Genomic DNA, 18,841 nt, shown 5'->3' on the forward strand with positions numbered 1-18,841 from the left:
GATGTTCTCAGGTCAGGAGACACCACCTAAAGGACTATGTTTCTAGATTTTGGCTCTCCAGTGACAGAGAGCTCCTGGCGGTCAGCACCACCTAGAGCTACAATACCTTGGAGTTGGACTCCTAATTCCATCAATTTTCCATATCCTTCGCTTTCTTCCTTGGTCAAAGTGGGTGACAGCCTGGAATGAGGAATGAAGCTTAAGGCTGGGAGGGCTCCTGGTGCTCTTGGATTCTCTTGCCATTGGGTGAGGCAGCCAAGTCTTGGGGCTTGCTGTTGGTCTAATTATGAGATGAAACTCAAGAGACTTACCAGCTCTCACTGTTTAGACCAGGCGGTTGGCCTCTCCGTTATAGAATCAAACTACTTGAGGTCAACAAATGAAGTTCAGCACGTGACCAGAGATTCTGCAGCAGGGAGGGGACCTCAGGTTGTTTGACTCAATATTTGAATTCCAATATGGGTTGTTTTATTTGGTGTTTTGAGCCATGTGTATGCTGAGATGACACCAACTATAAAACACGCTGAGAGGAAGGAGAGGGATGATCTCACAGGGACAGGGACAGCACTGCCACCCTACCTTCCCACTGGAGACCATAAATCTGCTCACTTCTGAGGATTTGTGCTTGTAGGGACTCTCTCCTCCTTTCCTTTTCCTTGGCCAGCATCCAGGCTGCTCTACTCCCTGTGAGCTTTCCTTTGATTTGTGAGGGAATAGCTCTCTTGGTTTGACTCACTTTATTTCCCAAACGGACTATGTTGGAGTTCACGATCCCTCTTGTTTCTACACCTCCTCTCCTGGGGTCTCTGGGTGTTCTCCCGGGCCCCAGGAGATCTCACACCTGCCCGGTCGGCAGTGAGCAAAGCTACGCAGGGAGAGGGACTCTCTCGGCTCTCTGGTGGGATTTAGACGACTCTCCCCCTTTTTGGTTTCTTGCCATACAATAAAGCGAGCCCTTCCCCGTGGGTGCACATTTTACAAGCCAAATAAAGAAGAGTCAGGTTCATTTGCATGGACACTGGGCTGGCCTTGGTGTCTTCACATCTGGAAGACAAATGGCCTACTCTATCAAGTTACCATGTCCTTCCTGAACTCAGACTACAAAGCCAAGGGACGCACGTGCTCTTGATACAGATATAAAAATGAATCTGCAGCCACACAGTGCTCCTTTTTATGTATGCTGGCTGTATCATTTGAGTTTTTGACAAATCAGGTAAGAGGAAGAGACGGTGATCATGACATTTCATATATGAAGTGAAGTTCAAAGCTTGTCTGTCGGTACGAATCTCAGTCCTCATGATGCTGCTATAACAGAAGATCTAAGACTGAGGAATTTATTAAAAAACATAATAGAGATTTAGGCTAGGTGAGAGAGCACTCGCAGGTAAAAGAACTTGCCACCATCCTTTCTAACCTGATTTCGAGTCTTGGGAGACACGTGGTGGAAAGAGAAAACCAACTGCCACAAGCTGTCCTCTGACCTGCATACATGCACCATTGCATCCGTGATGCATGTATGCAGATATATGAATAAATAAATAGACATGAATAAATAAATAAACATGCATTAATGAATGAAGGTAATCATTTAAAAACAAGCATATGCGGCCCACAATTCTAAGGCCTCAGTAGTCCGGGAGAATGGCTCTGGCATAGGATGTGAACCTGAACTCTGTGGTTAAAGGAAGAGAAAGCAAGGCATACTTTCACAATGGTTCACTGGAGTGTGTGCGCCTCACTCCTAGAGATGGCCTTCCATGGCTCTCAATCTTTGCTTTGGTGTGTTTTAAGAAGGGAGGGCACTGGTGTGGTTAGAAAAGCTGTGTGGCCCTTAGATAATGGAGACCTGGCTCTGGGGCATCTGGGACACCAACATACTAGAATGTGAGGTCATTTTCCTTGGTTCAGACCCCAAGTTAGGCCAAAGTCAGTTTGGGCATCGAGAGAGGGTTTTACGGTAGTACCTCGGGGAACATCTCTTGGTATCACCAAAAGAAAACTCTTTCAACTCCTGATTCTGCCAATCACCATTGCTCCATTAGAGGTGCAGTAGGAAGGCCCTTGTGCCTTCGGGGATGTGCAGCATACATCCAGAGAAGCATGGGCTCTGTCAGCTCTGGGTTTGCTCTTCTCACCACTGGCTCCTCTGGGGGGGGGGGGACTTTGTACAAACTAAAGGAAAGACATTACATTATTTGGAAACGACCAAACCATTTAATTATCTAGGAACAATCTTGGCAGTAGTGTCATGACAACATAGAAACTCGAGACCAATCTAGAGTCCCGGGTCCACATCCTTTCTTCAAAGGCCAGTGGTTAATTTCCTGGACATATTCCAACTCATCAATGGCCTCAAAGTAGGAAGCCTAAGACAGTCCTTACCATAAGGAGGCCAACGTGCTAAGCAAAAGGAAGATCCTAGCCTGTGCAGAACTCCTCTACCCGGGGGATGCTCATATTTTACCTTCAATTCTGTTTTGACCCCTGGTGTTGATGACTTGATGACTGGGCAAAGTCTCTTAATTCAGTCTACCGAGATAGTGACCTTGTGCCTCTGCCTGCTTTTTGCTTCTACTTGATAATGTCATCTTTATCTTTATCTACTTTGCAGGGCCCTTATTTGTTGGCTCCTTATTTTATCCTGGAGTGAATATGAGTGCTATCTTACTTTATGTTGCTGTAACAAAATACTCAAGGCAGGACACTGTAAAAGCAAAAAAGTTATCTAAAAGGATGGTACTGGCATCTTTTGGCTCCTAGGAAGAACCTCAAGGTAGAATTATTCAATTTTCTACTCAAGGTAGAAAAGGAAGAAGTCTGTCTGTCTGTCTCTGTCTCTGTCTCTCTTTCTCTCTGTCTCTGTCTTCTCTCTCTCTCTCTCTCTCTCTCTCTCTCTCTCTCTCTGTCTCTCTGTCTCTGTCTCTGTCTCTGTCTCTGTCTCTGTCTCTCTCTCTGTATGTGTGTGTGTGTATCATGTAAGAATAAGACTGTAGGGCAATGCCAGGCTCACTTTATAACAATCTAATTTAACCAACCATTAATCCTTGAGTGTGGCTGTGGGTCTCGGGTGCCCACTTTTGTCTCCTGCACAAATGTTTCTGGAACATCCTGGTTGCTGCCTTCTGCAGCTCTTCTTCCTTGACTGAGGGCTTCTCTGGCAACAAGGGTTATCCTCTGGTGGAGAAGCTTATGACGTGCTGAGGGAGCAGTGCTCCAAGAGCAGTCCTCCATCAGTGATGGGCGAGACTTGGAAAACACTACCCACCTTCTTTGGTCCCTGGTGGTCTTGTGTCTACCTCTATGGAATCCCTGTGATATTGCGCTCTCATTGCCAACAGAGTTAGTCGGCTCAGGCACATGCTTTGTATGGGCTTCCTCTTTCCTGGGAGGTTTGTCTGGGCTTACACGTCTGCCAGTATTTCTTGGGATTGAGTTTCAATCAAGCTACTTGGGCCCATACCCTTGCCCCGGTGTCTGCTTCTTGGGGAACTCAACCAGACTGAGAAGGGTGGGGTTCTGTGTAACAGATCCAAGCCCATGGACATTTTAGAAGCATAGGTAAGGACCCTAATGCTCTCAAATCTTTCAAATCCCCCTCCCCCAAAACTAAGATGATGCCTTGATATTCTTGAGCATACATGCGAATTTGAAATTTTTCTGTCAAGTTCAAACTTGGGCATGGTGGTATATATACCTTTAATCCCAGCACTGGGAAGCCAGAGGCAGGCAGATTTCTGAGTTCAAGGCCAGCCTGGTCTATAGAGAAAGTCTATAAGCAACCAGGGCTACACAAAGAAACTGTCTCAAAAAAACAAAACAAAACAAAACAAAACAAAAAAACAAAGTAATTAATTAAGTAAGTAATAAAAATAAACAAAACTCCGAGTTTCTGGACATTTGATGGCTATAATAACTAGAAAATATGTTTTCTGAATAAACTCCTGAAGATTTATTTAGCTACAATTAATCAGATTAAAATTTTTGTAAACTTTTCTTCTTCTTTTTTCTTCAACCCAGTCCTCTACCCACAGCCCACCCCTGCACTGCAATTCTGGCAAGCACCTTACCACTGGTTCAAAAGTAGTTGACGAATGCACAGCCCGCTACAGCACAAGCCTGGCCAGAACTTTTGAATGTGGATTTCTTCCCCCTGGTATATATGCCTTCACCCACCCGGATAAAAGATGCTTATTTCTAGAGGCTTTTAGCTATTTAAGATGTGGTTTGTTTTCCTAAGTCCAGATTGTGTGTACTTAGAGAATTATTATTTTTCTAGAATAATATTTTAAAATAGTTTTTTTTTTCCGAGAAATTGCTTAGCTCATTAGTTTTTTTTTTCAATATTCTTGGAATAACACCTTTAAAATGTGAGGCTAGAAGGAACAACGGCCACCACAAACATCGGGAAAACCGAAAGCTAAAATTGGTACTGGGAATTGGAAGCCAGGACTTTATCACCTGTATTTTCACAGATGCCGTGTGGCTGGGACCTTGGCCAGCCGGGCAGTGGGTGGCTCAGCCATCCTTCATCTTTCCTGGAAACTGAGGTGTTTTCTTGACAGCAGTAATAAATCAGGCACCCACAGGAAGCTGGCGGATGTGAGGAAGCACGAGCTGCCTGGAATCGCTTCGCGGTGATTTGCTCACTGGAATTATTAGAGAAACAGACCTCCAATCTTCAGGAGGGTGCACTCATCCAAATGTCAGGATGACTGCTATGGAGACAAATATTAACTTGCTTACAGCACGCACAGGCCACGTGAAACGGCGAAGGTCCGAAGCCTCGGTAGCTTAGTTTGCATGAGCACATTACAAATCCCCGCTTTTTGTTTGAATTTCTGAACTGAAGCTTTTGGCCTTCTTTGGGGTAAACATTTTCAGCGGGTACAGTAGCACCCCAAGGGAATTTGCTGTAGTTCACAGGAAACAAACAAGTATCCTGAGGTTTTCATTTCGACATCCCAGCAACTTGAGAGTGAAGTAGCTTTCAGTGCTGGAGGGATGGCTCAGCCAGTTAGGGACACTGATGCTCTTCCAGAGGACCCAGCTTCAGTTCCCAGCACACACATGGTGGCTCATAACTGTCTGTAACGCCAGTTCAAGGTGGCCCAATGCCTTCTGAATTCTGAGGGCACCAGGAAGGCATGCATGTGATGCACAGACATACATGCAGGCAAAACATGACAAAACCCACAAAATGATGATGATGATGATGGTGGTGGTGGTGGTGGTGGTAACAGTAAAATGAGGTCGTGTTTGAAACACATTGATCTTTAGCTTGAAGGTGACTATTGGCTTTGTCTTCATAACCAAGTTTTGGGCTACTGCAATGATTCTGATGTATTTAAATTTGATTTATTGTTGTTGTTGTTAATGATAAAAACACCGAGTTGGCTATTTGTCAATCCAATAATGGTATTTTAGATTGATAAAGTTAAAATTTTAAGGTACTTAATAGCATTCTTGGGTCCCTTCTTTCCCTCCTCAGGGAATCATCTTTACACTGCCCTGGTCATCAATGTCTTCTAGATTGCTTACACCCGCCCCCTCATCAACATCCGCCCCCTCACCAACACCCACCCCCATCTTGTCTCCACCTCACTGTAACATCTGAATGGTCTAAACTACGGTTTTTATATACTATAGCTGGGCATGGGGGCTCACACTATAATCCCAGCATTCAGGAGGCAGAGGCAGGAGGATTATAAGTTGGAAATCAACCAAGACTACAGAGTGAGTTTGAGGCCAACTTGAGCTACATGAATAGATCATATCTCAAACACCCCCCCCCATGACCAAAAGAATAATTCTATTTACTTTAATTTTTGATGCATTATAAGATTTTTCTTTGTTTCTTTTCTATGCAGGGTGTCAACACCCCTCCCCACAGGAACATACTCATGATAGCGCGTAGCACTGTCTGACTTGGGTACCTGGTCCACAGGACAGAAAAAACATCCCATCCAAAACCTTGGTTTTCTCTCTGAACTTGGCTGCCACACAGACTGTTGGAATAAATATTGCCATGCTTCAAAGAAATTATCTTGGATTTCCTTCAAATTTCTGAAGCATCAATTACTTCAGGAAGGTAGGAAAATATCTTGCTTGATGCTCTCAGGGGATTATTCAGTCTCCACTGATTCCTCTAGGAAGAGCCTGCACAATGGCTGACTGATCCTTTTGGAACAAGCAGATATGACTGTTTCCTCTGTTTCTATCAGGGATGGATTAAGGACTCATTAAATCTAGAATGTACTAGAATAGACTGCATGTCCCAAATGTGCATTAAAAAGGAAATGAAAAAAATTAAAGTGAAGAGAATTATTCTTTTAGTCATGAGAGGTTTGTGTGTGTGTGTGTGTGGTGGTGGTGGTGGTGGTAGTGGTGGTGGTGGTGGTGGTGTGTGTGTGTGTGTGTTTGAGATGTGGTCTATTCATGCAGCTGAAGTTGGCCTCAAACTCACTCTGTAGTCTTGGTTACTTTCCAATTTATAATCCTTCTGCCTCCACCTCCTGAGTGCTGGGATTATAGTGTGTGCCCCCATGCCCAGCTGTAATACATTCTTCAGCATGAGCAGGTGAGAAAACAGGTGGGAACATAGCTATGACTGGCTGAAGTGCTGTGTAAGCTCTTGGTTGACAGCATCACTAGGAGGAAGCAGGGACCTCATATTGCTTAGTTTGAACTGAGTGCCCCAGAGCTTGGTCCATCTGTTTAAAAAGTACTTAGCATTTCCACAAACTCTACAGCTATCACTGAGTCAGATCACTCCAAATGCATACTATTATTCTCTCTCAATATTTTACCCTCACTACTTGGACTTATTTTAGCAAGGACACTAAATATTTTATTATGCACAATCCCTGGCCTACTTACAGAAGTACTGGATAGAAAGTCACGGGTACTACTACTAGTTGGCTACCCATCATCCGGCCTCGTACTCTTCTGCTAACAGCCATTTAACCCCTCTTTCCCTGAACACCTGAAGAAGCCAGCCCATCCTAAGACCAGAGAAAAATCAGATTCACTTAAGTCAGTTGCAGTAACTCGGTCACCTTGTCTATTGAGTTCTAGAACCAAGGAGAGACATATCTGCCTTTGTCATTCCTGGTAATTGAATGGATAGTCAATTTTAGTTGGAACAGTTAGATTGTAAGAAATAAATGTTTTCCTCTAGATGGAGGCTTGTTTAATTCCACCCCCCCCGCACCCCAAGTATCTAAACTTAAAGAGAGAAGCACGCGTTGTTCATTGGCTTTAATCATTGGCTTGTGACTATAAGACAAATTGATGTAGGGACAAACATCCAAGAGAAGAGCCAAGGGGATTCCCAGGCAAGGGAAACCGGATGGCTGAATTTTTCAGCCTCTTGAACTGGAGGTTTTCCTGAAAGACCATAGCAGTTTTAGCTTAGAAAAGGGTAGAACCCTTGAAGATCTTTGATTCAAAGAAACCCTTATCAAACTCCAGTGCTATTTATAGAAATAGAAAAGCACATCATAAACTCAGGGACTCTTAGAAACCCGGGAGAGTCAGAATAGCCTCAAATCACAAGTAGGCAGTTGGGAAGCTCACTGCCAAGGCACTATAGTCAGAACAGTGTGGTCCTACCAGGCTCCCGTCATCCACCCACCTTCTACCCTCACATTCCAGGTCAGTGGATAAATCAGAGAGTCCAGTAATAAACTTTATACATATGACTAAATGACTGTCACAGAATTGCCAAGACGATCCAAGGCAATAACAGTCTGCCCATTCTTTTAAAAACTTAGTACTGAAAACACTGGACATCCACACGCAAAAGAATGAGGTTAGGTGCTCACCTTACATGACAGACAGAAATGAACTCAAAATGAACCAAAGACCTAAACTCAGTAAACATGGCCAAAACTCTACGAGGGCAAGATGGAGGATGGAGAAGCCACTTCTCAGATCTGGTATTGATAGCAAAAAGCATAGGTACCAAAGGAAAATAAGAGATAGGTGAGGTGACTTGTGCTTCGTTAAATTTTTAATAGTTTACATAAGATGATACTATCAAGAGAGTGAAGACAAACTCATGGTAAGAGAAAAAATGCTTGGAAATCAGGTGTCTGCTATGAGTTAATAGCTAGCATATATAAAGAGCTCTTGCAATTCAATAACACCAAAAATCCAGTTTTACGGTGGACAGAAAAGATGAGTAGACAAAATTTTAAAGGCAATATACAAGCAGATGATAACACAGATGAAAAAAAAAAGCTCAACGTTAGGAAATGCAAGTCAAAATTACAGGAGACCACATTTCACATCGACATGGCCATTACAAAAATCAAAGAAACAAATAAAAAGCCACAAAATATTGGCTAGGATATGGAAACTTTGAAACCTTTGGTTACCGCTGATGGGAATGCAAAATGCTGCAGCTGCTACCAAACCAAACCAAACCAAACCAAACCAAACCCAACCCAACCCAACCCAAAAGAAAACAAACAAAACCAAAACAAAACAAAACAACAGTTTGGTGGTTATGGTGGTTTGAGTGAGAATGGTCCCCACAGGCTCTTATGTTAAATGTTTGGTCTTTACTTTGTGGAAGTGTTTGAGAAGTAGGGGGTGTGGCTTTGGAGGAGGTGTATCACCAGGGTGGGCTTTGAAGTCTCAAAAGCCCGTGCCCAGGCCCAGTGTCTTTCTTTCTGCCTGCTGCCTCTGGGTTAGAATGTGAAGCTCTCTGGTACTGCTCCACTGACATGCCTGCTTGCTTCCCACGATAGTGATCACAAACAAACCCTCTGAAACTGTAAGCAAGCACCCAGTGAAATGCTTTCTTTCATAAGAGTTGCCTTGGTCGTGGTTTCTCTTCACAACACTAGAACAGTGAAGAAGGCAGTGGCTTCTCAATTTTTAAATGGAATCCCTGTATGAAGCAGCAGTTCCACTCACAAAAACAAACTCAAAACAAGGACTTGAACTCACAGATGTACAACAGCTGCTCACAGCAGCATCAGTAACACCACTGCAAGTGTGCATACAACCATAAGACACACCACACAATGAGTAGATACATGGGTAAATCAAATGTGGTCCACAGTGGGATCTGGGCCAGCTTTTAAGAATAATGAATTCTCATAGGTGCTATAACACGGATGAAACCAAAAGATATATGCTAAGTGAAATAAGCAGGCATGAAGGAATAAATGCTGTGTGACTCTACTCATATGACACACATAAGATAGAGATAGGAAGTATACTAGTGGTTATCAGGGGATAGGGAGGAGACGTGAGCCCAAGGGACTTACTGTTAATTGCTGGAGTAGTCAATGATGTAGAAGTGGACCGGGGGTAGGGGAGGCAAGGGTTTCACCACAACAAGCTTTAGCACTTTCAGTGTTGTGTGGACCTGCACAGGTAGCAAGACTAAAATGATGAACGCTGTTCTGTGCATATTCAACTACATACACAGAGTTGATGGTCACTGGTGGAAATTCTGAAACTTGGACATTTCCATGAAGGTTTTGAAGCTAGGGAGTTGGGAAAATGCAAGATGGGTTAAAATGTGGCTCAAAGAGAGAAGGTCCAGTCCTGTGGAGCTGCAAGTGATAGGGAAAAATGCTGCAGCCTGTCCCCTCCCCAGTAGATCATGCAATTGGAGGTAGATGTCCCATAACAAGGAGGGCAGGCTTTTCAGCCCTTGCTGAAGGGTGGACCAGAAACCTATGAAATCCAGAGACACAGGGCTTACACACCAAGTCTACCATAGTCTGTAACTTCAAGCATGTTCAATAGGCTTGCTGGCTTTTCTTCTCCTTCTCCTTCTCCTTCTCCTTCTCCTTCTCCTTCTCCTTCTCCTTCTCCTTCTCCTTCTCCTTCTCCTTCTCCTTCTCCTTCTCCTTCTCCTTCTCCTTCTCCTTCTCCTTCTCCTTCTCCTTCTCCTTCTCCTTCTCCTTCTCCTTCTCCTTCTCCTTCTCCTTCTCCTTCTCCTTCTCCTTCTCCTTCTCCTTCTCCTCCTCCTCCTTCTCCTCCTTCCTTCTCCTCCTTCCTTCTCCTCCTTCCTTCCCCTCCTTCCTTCTCCTCCTTCCTTCTCCTCCTTCCTTCTCCTCCTTCCTTCTCCTTCTCCTCCTCCTCCTCCTCCTCCTCCTCCTCCTCCTCCTCCTCCTCCTCCTCTTCTTCTTCTTCTTCTTCTTCTTCTTCTTCTTCTTCTTCTTCTTCTTCTTCTTCTTCTTCTTCTTCTTCTTCTTCTTCTTCCCCTTTCCATCTTAGTCTTTTGGCATTTTCTTTCCTAGCAGGTAAGCTTTTGTGGAAAAGATATTTGAATTGTTGATTTACTACGGCCTCAAGTGAAGGGTCTGCCATATGTTGCTTATCACAGCAAGCACAGATGATCAAAGTCAAACAGAACATTTTGTATTGAGCATTTCCACTGGGCTGCCTTGTAAGCTCTTTTCCACTAACAATGGAGAGGAAAACAAACTGACATCAGCCTCGGCCATTGCCAAAGAAGACATTTGCTTTCTGTTAGCTCCAATCCCCCTCCCCTGGGCTTACGGTGTCTCACAAAGGGTTTTCAGGGTTAGATCTGCTTTATGTAGGGCTTCCAGAGATAAAGGTGGGAGAATCTCCAGTTCAGAACCCAGATGTCCCTTTAGTATTCTTCCTCTTCCTTTTCGGGGAACATCTGGAAGTTTCCATGAAAGATTGTTGAGCTCATTCCATCCAGAGACCAATTTTAGGCCCTTCAATGCTGATAACATGTGCAGAGCTGGCAGTCCTTAGCTCGTGTCTATTTTTCTGAAGAAGCAACTGATCTCGTCAACATGTTCTCCAGACGTGACCCATCTGTGCGACCAAAAGAAGCCACATGACCCGCTGAGCAAGGTGGACAGGGACGTGCATCTTCCAGGTTCATTTTCATGGAACAAGGCATGGGCCAATGTGGCCTCTGTGGATCTGCTCAGAAGTGTCCCAAATGATCAAAATTGATCCGACAGTCTCTCTAGTCCAGGCTGAGAGAAGAGTGGAATGTAGTCTGGATAGGTACAAAGAAGGTCAGGCCATAGGTACAGTGCTGCTGAGGCCAGGGGAGGTAAATGCATGACTGGTAGAGAAAGGAGTCACTGAGTAGTTGGCTCTGGGAAAACAGATCTGCTGCCACGGCAACCCTGGGTCTGAGACCTTCCTCATTCCTCCATGGTGTGAAGGTGTGTGGTGTGTGCACGTGTGCTCTGGTGCTTGTGGACCCTTGCGACTTACAGTTCATACAGCAACGTTAACCACTGCAAAGAACACAGCTGGTTCATTCACAGTACTGTACAACCATTACCTTTATCTAGGTCCAGGATGTCTTATAACCCCAAAGGATGTGATCCCTCTGCCCATTAATCAGTCTCTCCTGCAATCCTCTTTCTCAGAGTCCCTGGTGATAACTAATGGGCTTTCTCTGTCTCTGTCTTTACTGCTCCCGGATATCTTGTGACTGTGGAATCACACACGCAGCCTTCAGTGTCTAGCTTCCGTCCCTTACTGCCATCATTTTGAGTTCCTCCATGCTGTAGCACTTCTCATCTCCATACCTAGTTCCTTTTCCTTTTCCATGTGATGGAGAATAAAGGCTCCATCACATGGCTGTGCCACAGAACTACCTGCCCATTCATTTGCTGATGGGGTTTGGGTTGCTTCTTCTGTCTTTAAGCTATTGTGAGTAGTGTGGTTACAAACATTTATGTGCTAGTTTTAATTTGAAGTATACATTCTAGCTGTATATCCTGCCCCTCTCTGCATGCTAGAAGGGAAAGAATGAGCAGGGGGAGACCAATTTAAGTGAACACTGATCACACAAATAGCCAGCTTTGTGAATTATGACTGTTCTATATCTTCTGTGACCACAGACACACAGGCCACAAATGTTCATCGTTACAAGTGAAAAATCTTGATATGTTACCAGTGAAAAAATCTTGATATAGAGTGTATCTTTATTAGTGAGAAGTCTATAAAGTCTTGTGGAAGTCTAAAGAATTCAAGAATGCTATACTCCCACTGATAGGGAGTGTCTTAACTTTCTTTTCAGTTTTAAAGAATCAAAGGCAGCAGTAGTAGACAGTACAAACTGAGGGAAGGCTGCTGGTAGCTCAGACCACTGACTCGCTCTTAGTATCATCTCCAGGTATGGGTCCACCCACCTTTACATACAGGTTCCTAGGACAAGGGGAGAGAGGCGAGTCACACATTGCCCTTCCTTTGTGGCAGCTGACCTTAGAACTGTCAGTTGGGAAGGTGGCAGTAAACTATGAGGTGAGCTCGATGTTTGGCCCTTCACGAGTGACACAGAATGATGTCTGTTTTCTGTAAGGAGCTGAAGAGATGAATTTCCCACAGTGGGAGACACAGTGATGAATATAGCTGTCACTGAGGAGAGCAGAAACAGGCCAGCACCAGTCAGAGTGCTCTTAGCAACGGGGATTCTGTCTGCACTTTGACTTCTAGCCAGTCTTATGTCTAATTCTGAAAAGCTTATCATTTTAAAAGTGACATTTTAGAGAAAAGATGAACTATCTGGTAGGTGTAACGACAGATAAAACATTCAGTTCTAGAGCTTAGGCTTTCAAAGGCAAAAATACAATGATGTGAGGCAAATAAATTTTTAAATGAAAAGTCCATAATTTCCTGTTTTCTCTATGGCAAGAATTAAGTTAACCATAGTTCTAAGGCCTAAAACCACGTGTGAACAATTTTAATGGATGTAACTGTGAAGTGAGCTTCTTTGGATTGCTTCAACATCATCACTGACTAAAATGAGTGAATGGGGCATGTTTTGATGTTGTAGAAAGCATCCCAATGTGTGGTTATGAAAGATTCGATATATAATTGATTAGACATATATAGTGCCAAAACACAACAGTTTAAGAGTATGTTTGTGTGTGTCCATGTGCACACATATGCATAGATATGTGTATATCTACATACATGTGATTAATGAAATGTTAGGATTGCAAGCATCGCTAGGTTCGCAGAGCCACTGGATAAATGGATCATGGAAATTGTTTGCACCTCTACTCAAGAGGCCTGGACCCGGATCTGAGCTTAGCTACTCTCTTGTCCTGGCTTCCTTGCTCTGCCTGAAAGAAGGTTGTCTGTGCTCCGGAGTGTCCAGAGCCCTTGCTGGATCTATCTGCAGCAAGCATTTGCTGTAATCAGACCTTTGGCAAATCTACAGACAGCTGGCTTTAGAGAGCCGTTTTATCAACGCCATCTGCGTAATTCAACATTTCCTCAAGTCCTGGTGTTTCTCTGGTGTTCTGTGAAATCTGAAGTGCTTTCAAGATAAGTGGAAGAGCCAAGAGATAAGGCAAGGGGGCAGAAGTTCTCTCAACTCGTGAGCTCAGCCCTTGAAAGGCTGAAGCAGGGCGATCTGGGTTTGCTGCCAGACAGGGAGTACAGTGAGATATTACCTCACAACACAAACAGAAAGAACCCCTCCCCCCCCCCCAAAAAAAAGCAAAAACAAAACAGTGAGGGAACTAAGTTGATGTTACCTCGTTTCCCCATCTCAGAGAACAGTGGGGGAAGAGTTCTCCTGCCTGCCTCCTTCTGGTCTGCGGTTGAGACACATCCACCGAGAGGAAAACAATTACACAAACAACAACAGCAGCAGCAGCAAAAACCTCCACACTGCCCGATCTAGCTTCTCCTTGGCTGAGGCGGCATCATGGCCTGCACCTTTTCAGAATGTCTTCTTTGCTCCTGAAAAGAAAATCTCGAACTTGAAGGCCCAATCCGGAACCAGGTTTGAGAGAACCCAGAGGAAATCAATATAGACCACCAGACATGGGCCCCAGAGCCAGTCAGCAAGAGTAACAGAGTATCTGGCTCGGCAGTAGTGGCGCACACCTTTAATCCCAGCACTCGGGAGGCAGAGGCAGGCAGATTTCTGAGTTCGAGGCCAGCCTGGTCTACAGAGTGAGTTCCAGGACAGCCAGGGCTACACAGAGAAACCCTGTCTCAAAAAAACCAACCAACCAACCAACCAACCAACCAACCAACCAAACAAAAGAGTATCTGGTAGCCACACTTAGGAGCCGGAAGCACAAATAACCGACTCTCTCCACAGCTAGAGTCTCTGTCCTGCACATGAGGAGAGCATCGTCCATAAAGGCTGTGGGTCAGGTAGCCCCACAGTCTGTGTTGATACTCCTTGCTGGATTTGGGGTTTTGTTTTGTTTTGTTTTTTTCCTCTGAGATTTCTTTTCTCCGGTAGCCCTTTTTTTCCCTAGGACTACCAATCCCTCTTTCCTGTATCCCTCCCTCTGGGACAACAGTAGAGTGTACAACTTGTTGGGTAGAATGACGCTCTTTTCCTCTCTCCGGGGACAAAACTCACTGAGACTCCTTTGTGAAGAGAAATACCACGTGAAGCTCTGGCTTCTGAAGATTGCATCATGTTCCTCAGTAGAAACTTCACTGAACGGCGTTGGGGCGGCGGGAGGGAGGATGCAGGTGCGTGGTGTGGCGTGGCAAGTCACCTTTGAGAACATGCTGTCCCAGAGCCCAGACGGCACTAGCTCTGTGCTTTGCAAACTCAGTTTCTGGTTTTGAAGTCTTATTTCTATAAGAAGTCAGTATGTTTTATTTATTTTTGTTGTGACATAATATTTATGCAATTCTTCAGGGGCACGTTGTGCTAGTTTGTAGTAGTCAAATTGTTATCTCTGTCTTATAGCCTGTATCCCTTGACTGTTTATTTGTTTGCAGTGAGAATTCTACTGTTGTAAATTAATACTTCTTTCTGATCCAATATCTAGCACCACTTATCATAAAATATCGAAATTCTAAACAAAAATATGCTTTGTTGTTATCATATAAAAACACAATTATGTTTCAAAAGGACAAATTGATGCTTTCTCTTTCACTACCTGAGGTTCACAGACTTGCCCTGGAAGCAGAAGACCCTGTCTCAAGAAGGTGGGAAGTCTCCCTATTTCTTCAGTTTCCCTCCTACACTAACATGGAAAGGGCCCCTATCTGGCCTCATGTTGCAGATTTGTCTGCACGGCTGCGTTTCTCATTCTCTCAGGGAAACTCCATGACCTCCTTTCTTGTCTCTTTTAGCTGAGTAATTATTGGGCATTAAAGACTGCAAACCCTGCGGCCTGTGAGGCCTTTGCTCAGCACGACAGCTGCGTTGTTTTTTCCGCAGCTCCATTTTACAGGTGAAGAATCGGAGTATGGAAGACCCGGGCTTTGCACCACAGGGGAAGAGTTGATAAACAACACCTCACACTGGGAATAAGTAACTTTTTTTTTTTTTTGCACGTGGAATATGACATTGTTAATACAAGTTGCCAGCTAAGAGTCCTTGAGAAATTAATTAGAAATGGCTCTAACTTTTTATTGTTCCTGGCAAAAAAAAAAGTCATGTAAAACGGCTTGCTGATAAATAACCTGGGTAGAATTTCTTTTTTAAAAAAATCTGGATAGAATTTAACATGACCTGAAAACTGTATGTCCTGGGGAGAGCTTCAAACTCCTCTTAGAATAGTGAGTCAATCAACTAAAAATTCTCCTTCTCTCTTTCTTATGAGAGAGAGAGAGAGACAGACAGACAGACAGACAGACAGATAATAATATATACATACAAATGATTTTGGCTTTCTTTTTAGGTCATTGTAAAGCTTTTAATGGGTTTATTGTGATGTTTCCCTGTGTGTGTGTATATATTAATTACATTTTAATCATACTCACTTTCCATTGTATTCTCGTGTCCCCTCCCCCATTTCCAAGGATCCACTTCCTCATCCCACCTAGTCCCACCTACACCATTTAAAAATAGTTTAATGTATTTTAATAGCAAACTTACAGGAACAGCACAGAAGACTGACAACATTAAAAGCATGTACTTGTATGTAGGACAACTCAGTTAGAAAAGTATAATGAATGGATGGAATCTACTGTGTGATAAAAATGCTACAAACACCATTTAGTTGCTGTCAATAAGAAATTTACTTATTTTTAAAAAAATCCAAATGCTGGCATTGTCCAGAAAATTTTAACAGGTTTATTTATAATTGTTATAAAGTTGAACTGTTGAAATGTGTTCACTGAAACATTTTGCTTGCATTAATGCTTTACATCTTGCATTTATATTAAAAATTCACACACAAATGAACGTGGAAAAATGCCAATACCTGATTCTGTCTCCTATGTTTTCACTCGCAATCATATACTTAGGTACCTTTGACCCCATGGAAAAAATATCTAACATTCAGAACTACTGATAACAGGAAGAAGAGGAAAAAAAAATTTTTTTGAGAATGAAATGTTTCCCCTCATAGTGGACTCTTAAGCACGTTCTCCGCATATGCGGCATGCTAGCTGGATATCTTTTGGCATACTTGTTACGTTTGGCATGGATAGCACACAGGTTGGTATCTTCAAAAGGGCCAACCAGATAGGCCTCACTTGCCTCCTGCAAAGCACCAATAGCTGCACTCTGGAAGTGCAGATCTGTTTTGAAGTCCTGAGCAATTTCTCGCACCAGAGGCTGAAAGGGGATCAGAAGTTCAGTGGACTTCTGATAGCGTCTGATTTCACGGAGTGCCACAGTACCAGGCCTGTAACGATGAGGTTTCTTCACCCCTCCAGTAGAGGGAGCACTCTTGCGAGCGGCTTTTGTAGCCAGTTGTTTCCTGGGTGCTTTACTACTGGTGGATTTGCGGACAGTCTGCTTTGTACGAGCCATGGTATGGACACCTCCTTACTTACCCCCCTTCTCCTTCGGCCGGAGCTCCGCAAAGCGAGAGGCGGCACTGGCGTTGGAGAGTGGCGGCGGCCCTTTTTATTCTTTTAACCAGTGAGTATGAGTGGCCTTGCTTTCAGGAGCGTGGTCCTCTCACCTCTAATATGTTTTTATGTTTCATCTGTATCCCATATTTGAGTATGCACCTCATACATCTTTGTGTCCTGTGCTCAAACTGTTGCCTTCATTTGTGATGATGCGTGAACTCGAGGGTCACCAAGCAGGGAGCAGGGAGCAGGGAGCTGGGATGTGAGATGGATGAGTAGCCAAAGAGAAAGGACACGTTGCAGTGCTTGCAAGCTAGCTAGAGCCCAGTTCAGCTGCATTTACCTCTAGTCTTGAGGAGGCGGTGTTGTGCAAGGTACCCTTCAACATGGAGCTGAGAGTGATCTGGCTGAGTTGCTGCAAAGCCCAGGGCAGAGGAAGTGGGCAGAGCTGCCTGAAGCTTAGGAGAGAAAGCAATATGTGCAGAAATGGCAGGAGGCTGGGTTACTTTCACTCGTTTCGCTAATAAGCTTTGGCTATTCTCTGAGGTCCATACACTTTATAGTGAGTTTAAAAACTCTTTCTCCGCAGGGGGTGTTATTTCTTTTCTCTGCCCTACAGGAACCAAATTAAGTCTCACCTCCTTAACTGATCCTTCTCTGACTGTGTGAGTTACATGGCCTTGATTTTGTTGGAACTATGTCACAGATAGCCAACTGACTGCAAGCGGCTTGCTACATGGTGTGTGCCTTCTCGCCCGAGCTCTGCCTCCAGCCTTTGACAGCCTGCCTGGCACACGACAGGCACCTGGTGGCTATCAGTGAATAAAAGAAAGCCTGTGTCTGCTTTCTCCACCCTTGGGTAAACCCGAGGAAAGCTGAAAGGCATCTGAGGCTTTATTGGATAATTAAATTACATCGTCAAAATAATTTTTAAAGCTGAAAGGAAATTCAGAGATCAGCTACAGGAAATTGAGGCCTAGAGAGGTGAAGAGGGTTGGCCAAGGTCATGCAGCTGTCTAGGGCTAAACTGGAATTGAAGCCCAGGGCTCCTGCTCGCCAGTCCTGGCCCAGATGTAGGGAAACTTAGTGTTTCTTCCCTCTTCCAAAATACTGAGAAATGGAGGCAGAAAGACTGTAATCTAAAAGTTTGAATGAGGCACTGGCAAATGAAAATCCCTGGATGTGAGACTCTCAACAATCATTCCAGGTGTTCTGGGAGCTCAGAATGGGGCCCCGGGAAAGGCTCGTGGCTGAGTTTTCCCCATCAAAACATTGGTTTTCAGGCTGTTTTTGCTGGTCAGACCTGATCAGGAGTCTATGTGTAAACAGATCAAATATAGCAATCTTAGCTCAGGAAAAAAAAAAAAATCAATGGGCGACCTGAAATGTTTACTATGTTAAATGTCGAGCTGTCTGCAGCGAGGTTAGTTTTATTTCCCACTCCTATTGAGACTGTGTCCAGAGTGAATCTCAGAAGCGATACAACCCTGGGACGCGCATTGAAGCTGACTGGAGAACAGCTGAGCACCACACAGATTTGGGGATGCTTAGGGCAGAGTGACAAACTGGTACCAGAGATCCAAGAGGGTTGGATTATTTGGCCAGCTCAGGGTGTTGAAATATAAAGTTGGCAGCGTTTGGAGATGAGGAGATACTGTATTTATGGAATTCTGAATCTCTGTCTTCTCACTGAGGGTGGGGAGTCCTGCTGACGTTCGTTAGACGCACTTTCATGTTCATGTCCTACCACTGCTTAAGCAAATCACTGCTAGCCTGGAGCTGGAAACAGTAGAAATGCCCCCAGCCTCGGGTCTGGTCTGAGGGGCCAGAGCTCAAACTCGAGGCATGTCTGGGAGAGGAATCTATGCAAAATTCTGCAGGAGAAGCAAGCATCTTCTTTACTTTCTCCTAACAGTGCCATTCCTTGACATAGACGTCACACTTGAAGCTCTGTAAAAAGGAAAAACTCAATCTTATCCTGTGACCTGGTGCGCTCAGGCTTTTAACTCGGCCACTTGGAGGCTCCCAGCTGTTTGGTGTGCACGACTTAGTTTCCTTAGCTCTCCACATCTTCTCTCAGCCCTTT

At 44.2% G+C, this 18,841-nt stretch overlaps 1 pseudogene; it reads right to left on the reverse strand.

Moving 5' to 3' along the window:
- Positions 1-16,311: 16,311 nt before the first annotated feature.
- Positions 16,312-16,753, reverse strand: LOC110294019 (histone H3.3A-like; annotated as a pseudogene).
- Between the last annotated feature and the right edge of the window lie 2,088 nt (positions 16,754-18,841).

This window comes from Mus caroli, unplaced genomic scaffold, assembly GCF_978045245.1.
Source record: "Mus caroli unplaced genomic scaffold, Mus_caroli_1 scaffold_4, whole genome shotgun sequence".
Taxonomy (NCBI): Eukaryota; Metazoa; Chordata; class Mammalia; order Rodentia; family Muridae; genus Mus; species Mus caroli.